Here is a 12,115-nt window from a genome sequence, read left to right on the forward strand (position 1 = left end):
TGATTCGTTGTGGTCTTTTGTGGACCTAGGACTCAACACCGATTTAAAAATCAGATGTCTTGTAGCTTTTTCCCTTACCTGAAATACTGTAATGTCTTTAAAATTCAAATATAATTAGAATTTTGGTCATATTTAAGTGAATTTTTTTTCATTTAGTCACTCAGCCCTGTTGACAGCCCTATTGGGGTTTATTTTGCAATGACAACCGACTGACTGTACATTATCCCTAACATATCTTACTTCAGCCACAGTTTTCAGCAAGTTTGAAGAGCGATTATATAATCACAGATTTGAAGGGGACTGACAGCTTAATTGTAGATGTTTAGGGGGGCTGAAATGAAAGAGTATTAACGCCTATACCTTGAAATAGTGTTATTTTATGAAACAATTGGAAAGACATCAAACAAAAGAACTGTTGAATGGAACCTACCAAGTCAGGAAAAACCTGCATACAAGTAAAACTTTAGGGTAACATTATTGAAGATTATGGAACAACATGAGGGTTAGTAAATGTAAGACTATGCATTTAGGAGAACATGAGAGACAACATGATATTTTAAATGATTTGTGATTGCCTATCCAGTCTCAAAGCCAAAGAGATGGACAAGCTTTCTGATTAACAACTGGGTTATCTGTCAAACTGTGGTTTGGCACACCAGCTGAGTGAATAAGCTTCCCTCGTGGCCATGCTAACAATGGCCAGGCCGATTCACACAGCTGTGGAACCCACACATTACATGTGACATTACAGGTTCTCTGTTTTCACAGATCTTCTTCCAAGAATTTCTTTCACAGAAGTTATCGCTCTCCTTGTGTTACTCATTAGTTAAATGTGTTTACGGCTGTGAGGGTGGGTCTTCCACTGTGTGAAAAACCAGCAGAGGTTAGTTTAATTCCCAAATGCTCTATTCTGTTTGACAGATTTGTAATCCAGCAGGTATATGAAACTGTATTGGAGATTGTATAAGCTCCAATATAATGCATATTGTGCACATAACATTACAAAAGCATCAGTGCGACTACACACTTGTATCATATTTAATAAGAGTAAAAGGAATAAATGACAATTCTGTCATCATTATTCAAAATCATGTCGCTCCATAGTACTCATATGACTTTCTTCCATGGAACACATATGGGAAAACATATTGAAACCAAAAAAAGCATCATAAAAGTGCCATAAATTATAATCAACACAAATTGTGCACTATATTCAAAGTATTCTATAGTCATATGATTGTTTAATGTAAGGAACTGATTTATGTCAGTCATTGATCATCTTGCCTTTTACCATAGCTTTTAAATCTGCACGATTCTGCATATACAAATTTAGCATCAATTCAATTCTTCAGAGCTTCTCCTTTTGTGTTCCAAGAGCGAAAGAAAAGAATACAGGTTTGGAACAACATGAGGGTGAGTAAATGATGACATAAATTAAATTTTGGGGTGAACTATTACTTTACTATGAATTATACTCAAAGAATCTGGAAATGTTGCTATTTAGCAAGTGAATCTGAAAGATATTTCAGTGATCATAAAAGGAACATGTTGTTGTTGTTTTTTGTGATCTACAGGTCTTTCAGACTCTAGTCACTTTTGATTGAATTTCTGAACTTTTCCCTGATTTCAAGCCCAGAATATTGGCAAAAACTCAAAGGCTGGCTTCCCTGGCAAAGATTAAGCAATAATTTCAAAGATATTGTAGAACACACATATTATTAATAACTAATGTTTTTGATATATTAGGATATACGGCCAAGCAGTACAGCATGTTGTGTAAGCAACATTTAGAGGTGGGCAGTCAGCAACTAACTGCTTTTTCAAACAAATTAATTATAGACAATGAGCAAAATTGTGCTTTTACTGTGTTCATATGTGATAATCAACTCGAAATGTTATCATGTTCAGAGGATGGTTGTTTAATTATAGGTTCAATGTCACGGGTGTCAGAATACAGTACTCAATCAAATAAGGCTTTTCCCTAATGGCTTAAATTGTCAGCTTTCTTAACCGCCACTGTGGTTGTGTGATTTGTTGTGTGAAACACACTTTCTTGTGTATGAATACATGGTCAGGCATGATACGTGCAGGGAAAACTAATGAGAACAGGAAAGCATTGGACACTTGACTCCAGGGTGACCACGGGTCAGTTGCATAAAACTGTTTTAGACTGGTCTTACTAGTTAGTCGTCTAAAATGTTGGTCTTCATTTTTTCAGTCAGTTGCATAAAAACTTAGATCAGTCTATTTTAAGGCCAAAATGTAAGACAGCAGACACCTAGGCTAACTTTTGTTTACATTCCTTGTTGCCATGGAAAATAACTGTCAGCTGAGCTTGTGAGTTCTTCAGTTGAGGGCTGAAAGGGGCTTGATTTGAAACTCTGTAGAAGACTTTGACTTCAAAGATGGTAACAAAATGTCATGTTTTTTATTATTTGGGTTAACGTCACCAAATTCGTTCATTAGAATCAATTTTGAAGCACTGTAGTCCTCTAATAAGCAAATATTTTCATCAAATGAAAACTGTTTTGAGCATCCACTGTCCGCCATTTTTTTTTCTAAAGCTTTTTAGGGTCTTACTTTTCCCACAAAGCAATGCAAATTAGACTGTCTTACAAAAGACAAATGTGAGCTTGTTTTATGCAACAGGCTTTATATGCAGTCTTTTGCTATTCAAACTATTTGTTAGATGCAGTCTTAAGTTAATGGCTATGTTTATGCAACCGGCCCCTGGTCTCCCAAGGCAATGGCCCTGTCTTAAAATGACAAATTTTGTTATTGTTAGGATTTAAAATCGTTAGTTCCTGCAAAGTATAAACATGTAATAGCACATTCCTTGCAATAATGCAAATAGGAAACACCTTCTAACACAAAAACAACTAGTGGCTGAACTATTTGAGCTTTTTAACAGCCAATTCACAATTTTCGATACCACAGCAAAATATGTAATATGCTATTGAACACACTCCTTGCCTTTTCAAATGTAAAAAATCTATGTAAATAATAAATGAAAACAATAGCATGTTTTCTTTTAATGTTTTTCAATTCAGCAAACATTGCTTCAAGTTTTTTAAGTTATCACAACATAATTAAAAACACAACATTGGTCTTATTTTTGTCAATTATAGTGTTGTACAACTGAGCATCGCAATATAAATAAAAAAAACATAGAGTGGTGGTGGCGTAGTGGGCTGAAGCACATAACTGGTAATCAGAAGGTCACTGGTTCGATCCCCACAGCCACCACCATTGTGTCCTTGAGCAAGACACTTAACTCCAGGTTGCTCCAGGGGGATTGTCCCTGTAATAAGTGCACTGTAAGTCGCTTTGGATAAAAGCGTCTGCCAAATGTAAACATTGATAAAAACTTCTATTCTGTACAACAGCACTCTTGCTTGTGAGATAAATAAAATACATTTTACTAAACATTAGTAGGCTACAATATTGCTGTCACAATTTCTTACATTTTATGTGTGAAGCTTTTATTTTTAATCAAACTTTAATTTTGACGTGAAGGCTTTACTGGTTCTAAGATTTTGATGATAGTTTCACACTTCCGAATAAGACTTTGGTTATATGACCCAGTGTGATTACTGAAGTGCAAAATGCTCCGATTTAATTATATAAATAATTCACAAGTTTGCTTACTCATATAATCTTTGAATGATGAAGGGTAAACGTATGTGGCTTGCTGTCCGCGAAGAAGGGGCTCGAGCATGAGGCTCGACTCAGGCTCTAATTTTTTTTAGGAATAAAATGTTTTCCCCAATTTGGAATGCCCACTTCCCAATGCACTCTAAGGTCTCGTGGTGGCATAGTGACTCACCTCAATCCGGGTGGCGGAGGACAAATCTCAGTTGCCTCCGTGTCTGAGACCGTCAACACGCGCATCTTATCACGTGGCTTGTTGAGCGCGTTACCGCAGAGACATAGCATCCACCGCGGCATCAACACACAACTCACCACGCACCCCACCGAGAGCAAGAACCACATTATAGCGACCACAAGGAGGTTACCCCATGTGATTCTACCCTCCCTAGCAACCGGGACAATTTAGTTGCTTAGGAGACCTGGCTGGAGTCACTCAGCATGCCCCTGGGATTCGAACTCATGAACTCCAGGGGTGGTAGTCAGCATCTTTACTTGCTGAGCTACCCAGGTCCCAGACTTGGGCTATAATTTAACCCCCCTAAGGGGCTTCTTAATTTATGGAGGAAGTTATAGGGCAGGAACTCACTGACAACTTTTGAAAAATTTACATTTACATTTTATGCATTTGGCAGATGCTTTTATCCAAAGTGACTTACAGAGCACTTATTACAGGGACAATCCCCCTGGAGCAACCTGGAGTTAAGTGCCTTGCTCAAGGACACAATGGTGGTGGTGGCGGCTGTGGGGCTCGAACCAGCAACCTTCTGATTACCAGTAATGTGCTTAGACCACTACACCACCACCACTCCAAATTATTATTTTGAAACAGGATTCCTGAACACCATCTACCCACTCTCATCTAACATTGGCCAAACAGGTAGTCCCACCCCAAACTCACACCATTGGTTGAGCAATGTTGCTATGTTGGGCTGGTTGGGATACTCAAAAAATAGAGCAATGTTTAGTTTGCCAGAACGTTTTCACATTTCAGGGAAATCGGTCTAAGAATGGTTTACTTATAGTTTAGGTATAGTAGGAATTTAATTGTTTTATTTTTAACAAAAATATTATATACGTCATCTTTAAATGAGCACTTATTTGACATTATTTGACTCTGTAGATTTTAGAACTGATACTGTATATTGACCACTTCTGTTAATCGACCAATTGGCCTCTGTTATCAGGCACTCGATGATTTCAACATGGCTATATATTGTCACAAAAGTAAGTGAATGCTGTTTCTCTGATTTGATATCCCGTCTGATTATAGCTAACTATTACATACAAATTATGAAATTACTTTCAATCTTTAGTGCAACAGCATAACTTTTGTTAGCTAAGAAAAACAATATAGGTTCAGACCCCGCTAGATGGATTGTATCTGGGCTATTAACAGCTTTATGTTTTGTGACAGTCGTCTCTGTGGTTTGCCCTTTTGGGTCACGCTAAATAATGAGTGTAAACACAATGCTTCCCAATGCAGCCTTAACAAACTCTCTCTGCTTTTAGCCCCCTTCCTGGTCTGATGGGACCCCGTCTTACCAATACACCTTCACAATAACAAATATAGTTAGCATTTGAAGAGAGGAGCCAGCTGCTTTCCAATCAGGAGGTGCTGAGAGATGTGGCTTTCCTCTAGTCCTTAATGAAAGAGCTGGAGAGAGATGCAAAGAGAGGGCACGAGAGGAACAGAAAGACATACAGAGAGAGAGAGAGAAATCCAGAAAAAAAGGCTGAATCTAAAATAAAGCTGACTGATTATTCTACATCTACATTTCTTCCCTCATTAGGAGGAGTTCGGATCAAGGAGAGCACAGCCAGGCCTGGCAAAACTCCTTGGCAAGCACCGGGGTCAAAAAAGGTTTATTAACATGAGGGCAAATGTTCAAGGGAAGGACAAAAGGACAGATATATATGTACTTGAAATTAAGCCCATATTTAAACTGAGAACAGATGGATCACAGTTTATGGAAGCACAGTGAGACAAACAGAGATGAATTTGGAAGTTACTTTGAAAATGTATAATTTAAATTAATTAAACTTAAAAAGAGTAGCCAAGCTACTCTTTTATAAAAGTAATATATTTTTTATTTATGTAGCCAGAGGGTTGAAAAGAAACGACACATGATACAAAAATATATTTTGGGGGTTTTATTCTGATGGCAGTTGAAAAAAGAGAAAAAAATAAATAAAAACAGCGGTCGATGGGGCCGTAAAAAACTAAAACAAAAAAATGGAAATGAAATACAAAAATGAAATATGGCTCAACGAAATACAGTAGAGGCTAATGACAAAAGAAATCTACATCATTTTATGCATTTAACACATGCTTAAATCAATAGAATTCACATTACACATATTCAGTTAATTGGAAAACACTCTTGACTATAAATCATTAAATAAGTTATAATTCATTCTAAATTTACATACCCAGTCCTTGCATGTGCACCAAAAAGTGGTCAAACTCCACACATGCAATCCATATGCATCCTTTAAAAATGATCCATAACAAACACTCAATTTTAACATATGACTCTTGTGAACACATATTTAATACAATTTATCAGCATTTTGTGTAAGATTTTATATTTTCCAAAGAATTATCAACCGATGTACAAAACCAGGAGCTCTCTTTCCAAAAGTATGTTTTCACATCTCTAACACGAGAGAGTGCCAGAAAGCAGGTGTCGCAAAAATTTATTTTACCAGAAAGTACCATTGAGATCAAAAATCTCTTTTACAAGAGAGACATAGCCAAGGTAGCAGCCAAACAAACAACATATTAAAATGTAACATATAAACATGAACAGATATTTAAACACAGCGGTCTCTCACGAAAAACAATCACATGCCTCCTTCACCATATTCTTTATGATGCTCTTAAATTCATCAATAGATGTACAGTAAATAAGTTTAATTTTAGCTTTATCTGTAGATTATTCCATGTCCAAAGAGCATAGTAGGAAAATGCCATTTTCTCCAGATCTTTCACAACCCATGGAGAGAAGACAGAGAAGGGTACATAGGTAGGCTGGAAGTTTACCTAGTATATCTTTAAAGAAAAAAAAAGAAAAATGCAGTTGTCTGCGAGTGGTCAATGATGTCCAACACACTAAATCATAAAGAGTACAATGGTAAGAGACTTTTAATTTGTAATGAAACGTAGAGATGCATGGTACACTGAATCAAGGCTCCATTAAATCGAGGAGGCTGCATGCATACACAATATATCACCGAAATCAATCACAGGCATAAACGTAACTTCCACAAGTTTTTTCTTGGCATTAAAATTAAAGCAAGATTTATTTCTAAAGCCAATCTTTACTTTTAGCTTCCTAACTAGATTAGCAATATGAACATTAAATAAAAGCTTGTCGTCTATCCATATACCCAAATACTTGTACGAGCACACCCTTTCAATGGATTTACCATCAAACTGAGAGCGCTAACATCATCAAGCAGCTGTAAATTAGCTTTTGAGAAGACCATACACATTTTTTTTTTGAGCATTCAAAACCAATTTTAAACTCAGCAGAGCAGTTTGTAATGACTGAAATGCAGTCTGAAGCCCTTGCACTGCCTGTACTATGGAGGGAGCATATGTCTAAATGACAGTGTATACAATTGTAATTTTGCTTGAATGTTGTTACCCAATTCATTTATAAAAATGGAAAACAAAGTAGGTCCCAAAATGGAACCCTGAGGGACACATTTAGTTATCTCAAGAAAAACAGATTCATGTCCTCTGCATAGACACACTGAGTACAAAATAATTTTGTAGCCTTAGGAACAAGACCAGCATTCCTAAGTTTGTTCAGCAGCAATTCATGGTCCACTGAATTAAACGCCTTAGATCCACAAATAAGGCAGCACAATGCTGTTCTCTGTCCAAGGAACCAATGAGATCATTTGTCACAACCATTTCATCAGTATGGTACTGTGACCAGTTCTAAAGCCAGATTGAAAATCACTTAAAATATTATTATCATGTAAAAACTATTTTAACTGCAAATTTATCTGGGATTCAAAGATTTTAGCCATGACTGAAAGTTTGAAAATCGGACAGTAGTTGTTCAACTCTGAGGGGTCTCCTCCTTTAAGGAAGGGGCGAACATAAACAGCTCTCCACATTTTAGGTATCGAATTTGTAAAAAGACTCAAAATAAAAATATAAATAATGGGCTCAGCAATTAAATCTGAAACCACCTTTAAAAGATAAGGAAACAGATTGTCTGAACCTGCAGACTTTTTGTGGTCAATGTCTTTCAGAGTTTTATAATCTTAAGCAACTGAAATGGGTTAAAAAAAAAAATCTAACAAATCCCAATTTCCATCAATTTCCATGGAGATAGAACAAGGGACTGATGTACTAGCATTTGTGCTATCAAATACAGACACAGCATGGATAAAGTTTTTGTTAAATAACTGACCATAGTAGCCTTGTCCTTTATTTCCTCTGAACCAACCAGAACATGTTCAGGGAGGCTTGAACATGTGTACCTGACAAAGTTTTAATTAATTTCTAGAATTGTGAGTGGTTATTTAGGTTCTCTGTAACTGACTTAAGATAAAACTCTAATTTGGAATCTCTGATCATTATGATACACTTGTTCCTTAGGGTTATAAACGTAGTCCATTCAGCAGAAGAGTTTGTCAATCTAGCTTGGGCCCATGATTTATTTCTTAAACAAATTATCTCTGAAAGACAGTCAGACCACCAGGGATTTTCCCTACCACTAATTCTAAACTTCGTAATAGGAACATATTTATTAAAGATAGACAAAAAAAAAAAAATTGAATGAAAATATTCCCATGCCATTTTAACATCTGGAATCAGAGAAACTCTGTTAAGATTACTATAGCACAAATCATGCAGAAAAGCCTGCTCTATTTTAAAAATTAAACTGGGTTTTACCTGGGGAAATGTTGTATTCCTAACACAAGCAATTGCACAATGATCGCTAACGTCATTGCAAAATATGCCAATTGCAGTGTATTTATAAGATGTATTCATTATAATTAAATCAAGCAAGGTAGATTTATTTTGTACTTTGGGATTTGGCCTTGTTGATGCATTAAAGAGTCCCTATTATGCATTTGGGAATTTTAAATTTCCTATAGTGTGTAAAATATGTGCATGTAAAAGGTCTGCAAAGTTACAAAGCACAAAGTCCACACAAAAGGGAGTTCTCCTCTCCCACAGACAACACTGCCCAAGATCAACAAGAAACTGCTGGATTGTAGTCCAGCCATTTCTTCCATAAAGTATCTACAACACTATTTAGCACATTTGCATAATGCCCACTTAAGGGTTATATTGGGCCGCCCTCAAACAAACATAGTTTTATCCATGGCCAGGACGAGTTGGGTTAGTGCTGTCACCATGTCGAGAAGACACTGTTTTCTTCACTGCAAAAGCAAAACCTCTTTGTTTGGACTTCCAAACGAAGTCGAATTGAATTATCAGTGGTTAAAATGTATTTTTACCACTAATCCTCAGCAGTACAACCACAACCAATGCTGGATTTTCAAGTCGGTTAACACTGAAAGATGGTGCAGTTCTCACTTTTTTCTGGTGCTTCAGGATCACAACCTGTAAGTATGCTTGATTATTTGTGGATTTATCTGCTACCTAGAGTTCAAATGCAGAGTCTTGTGTTGTAGCTATGGTGTACACCCAGAGTACAGCCGTAGGCGTCTGCTAACCTGCTAATATTATTGTGTTGAAATAGTTTGCTAAGCTGCTGTGGGCCCACTTTTACTTACAATTGTGTAGAATTATGCAGATTGTTTGTTGTTCTTACTATCATGAAAATTGGTCAAGTGTAGAGATGGAAAATAAAATAGTATATTATTTGTGGTTGATAGATATGCTGCTTGTGTCTGTTTTCAGTATTTTCTGCAAGCTCTAGGACACAATGTGTTGTCCGAGTAGGCCATTAACATAGTCCAATAACACATGTATTGATTTAGTATTAGTTAACAGAGTTTTAGTTTAGGCATTATTTAAGACTTCCTTTTTTGTAGGATATTTGCTGCACATCTAAAAAAAAAAAAACAAGCCTGAGTTGGATGTGGATGTTTGATGCATGTTTTTACTAGCTGTACCAATCACGAGTTCAGTTGATCCGCTTTTCCATGTTGCGGAATGTGCCTACATTGGCATGGCTACATGTAGCTTCTTTTTCCACAATAGTGCAGCAAAATCAGAAACAAGTGACCAAGCGTCCCCACGTCAAACAATAATGCAATAAAGTTGGCTTAACGTTGGAAGTTCTTTATTCACAAATAGTCGTAAAATTTAGGGATAGTCTCTAAAGATACAGACAACATTTGAGCAAACATATCCTAAACATTTAAAAGCATTTCCTTAACATAAGTGTGGCAAGGTGGAGGGCGGGGCTAGGCTGTGATTTTGCATACCCAGCTCCTAATCAGCCTAATTAGGAATCACAGTCCGGCCCCACCCTCCGGCCTGCCACAATAGAGTATACAACTTCAGTACCATTTGAAGCAATGCACACCTTTTAGATTTTTTATATAATTAAAAACTATATCCAATTATATGTAAGCAATTCTATATTCAACAGTATTGTAATAAGCCTTGGTGTTGGGATCTGGATTTTATTTAATGGAAAAGTTGATCAAGTTGGCTTATGAACTTGCGACTACATTAGTACAGCTAGTAAAAACATGCATCAAACATTCACACCAACCCAGCCTTGTTGTTTTTTTTTTTTTTTTTATAGATATGCAGCCAATAAGCTACAAACAAGGAAGTCTTGAATAATGCTTAAACTAATTTATACATATGTTGACAGACTGTGATAATGACCTACTCTTGTTTCCTAGAGCTGGGAGAAAATCCTGAACACAGACACAAGCAGCGTATCACTCAACCATAAATTATATAATATTGAGCAGCAGCTATCGGAGCTGCATTGGAGTGACGTTACCTCCCCTCTTCAAATTATTGGCTAGAGGAGGAGCTGTTGATCAAGAACTTAGTGGACCAATAGGGACATAAAATGACCCCTGATTTAGATGAAACACTACTCACAAGTTTTGGAAAACCAAGCGTAGAACTTGGAAACAAAAGCAAAGAAAAATATGAGCAAAATTGTCAGAGCACAAAAAACAGTCATATAACCAAGGAAAACATGATTTTATTTGCACTTCTGATTACTTTGCTTTAATTTTTCAGCTTTTTCTGCTTTAATTTAATACAAAAATTTGCAGCAAATTTTAAATGTGGTCGATCAGCTTGTTCTTCCAAACTTTCATTATTTTATTCATTATTGGGCTTTAACTGGTATGCCAAAAACTGACACCACCATTACCATAGTTACAGTAGTGTTTACAGCTGCTCAGGAAGACTCGGGAGCTGAAACTCGGTTTTGTTAAGGGGCATTACATTTCTGACACACGCTCTATGTGGTGGACCAATCACAACAGACTAGGCCAGCTGACCAATCAGAGCAGACTGGGCTACTCGGAAAGGGGGGCTTTAAAGAGACAGGAGGTAAATCAGAGTATGAAGAGAGGGAAAAGAATTGTACAGTATGAGAAAAATGATGAACCTGTAAATTAGCATAATATGGGCTCATTAATAAGTTGCACAAGGTTTAAGGAGTCACACAGTTCTTTAAAACAATCTGAGGTCCCTGAAAGCCAATGATGAATTCAAAATAATTTAATTTATGTACAATATATTAAATATATTTAAGAACATCCTTTGATGCAGACGGGGGTCTATAACAGCCAACCACAGTGATATGAGAAACTTTTGATACACCCACTTTGAGGGCTAATAAGCTTGGATTTGACATACATGGCAACCCTTCCTCCATTTACTAACCCAATAAGTTCTATAGACTTCGCAACCATTCATAAAAATGAATTAATCAGTTACCGATTTCTTAAGCCAAGTTTCGGATTAAACCATTATGTCAGCGTTTGTCGTATATGCCCAAATCTTAATAATATCCATTTTAGGAACAAGACTTCTAACATTTAAATGTTTAAAAACCAAGTCCTGTTCTACTTTTAAAATTTGAGGGTGTAGATAAACATTACACAGAGGTAGGAGGCCCAGGATTTGGCTGAACATTTCCAGACAGCATCAATAAAAGCATAACTAAACATCACAATTTTGATTCGACAGAAAATGGTTTATCAGAAATGCAGAACACACTGAGAGATGGAGTCCTCTGAGATGATAAAATAGTCCTTTAACAGCATTAGATTCTAAAGATACAGGATCTCGTTGACTTGCACTTGAAAATGGTAAACATTCAATCGATATTGTAGACTGGTGATATGACTCAATATCTTTCGTTGAAGAAATTGAGAATTGTCTGTAATGTAACATGGTGAATTCACTCTCCATGTTATGCTTATTTAGTTAATTGAACCCAGAGTTGCATTGAATAAGTATCAAAAATATATAAAAAAAGTATATGAT

This window comes from Xyrauchen texanus, chromosome 38, assembly GCF_025860055.1.
Source record: "Xyrauchen texanus isolate HMW12.3.18 chromosome 38, RBS_HiC_50CHRs, whole genome shotgun sequence".
Classification (NCBI taxonomy): Eukaryota; Metazoa; Chordata; class Actinopteri; order Cypriniformes; family Catostomidae; genus Xyrauchen; species Xyrauchen texanus.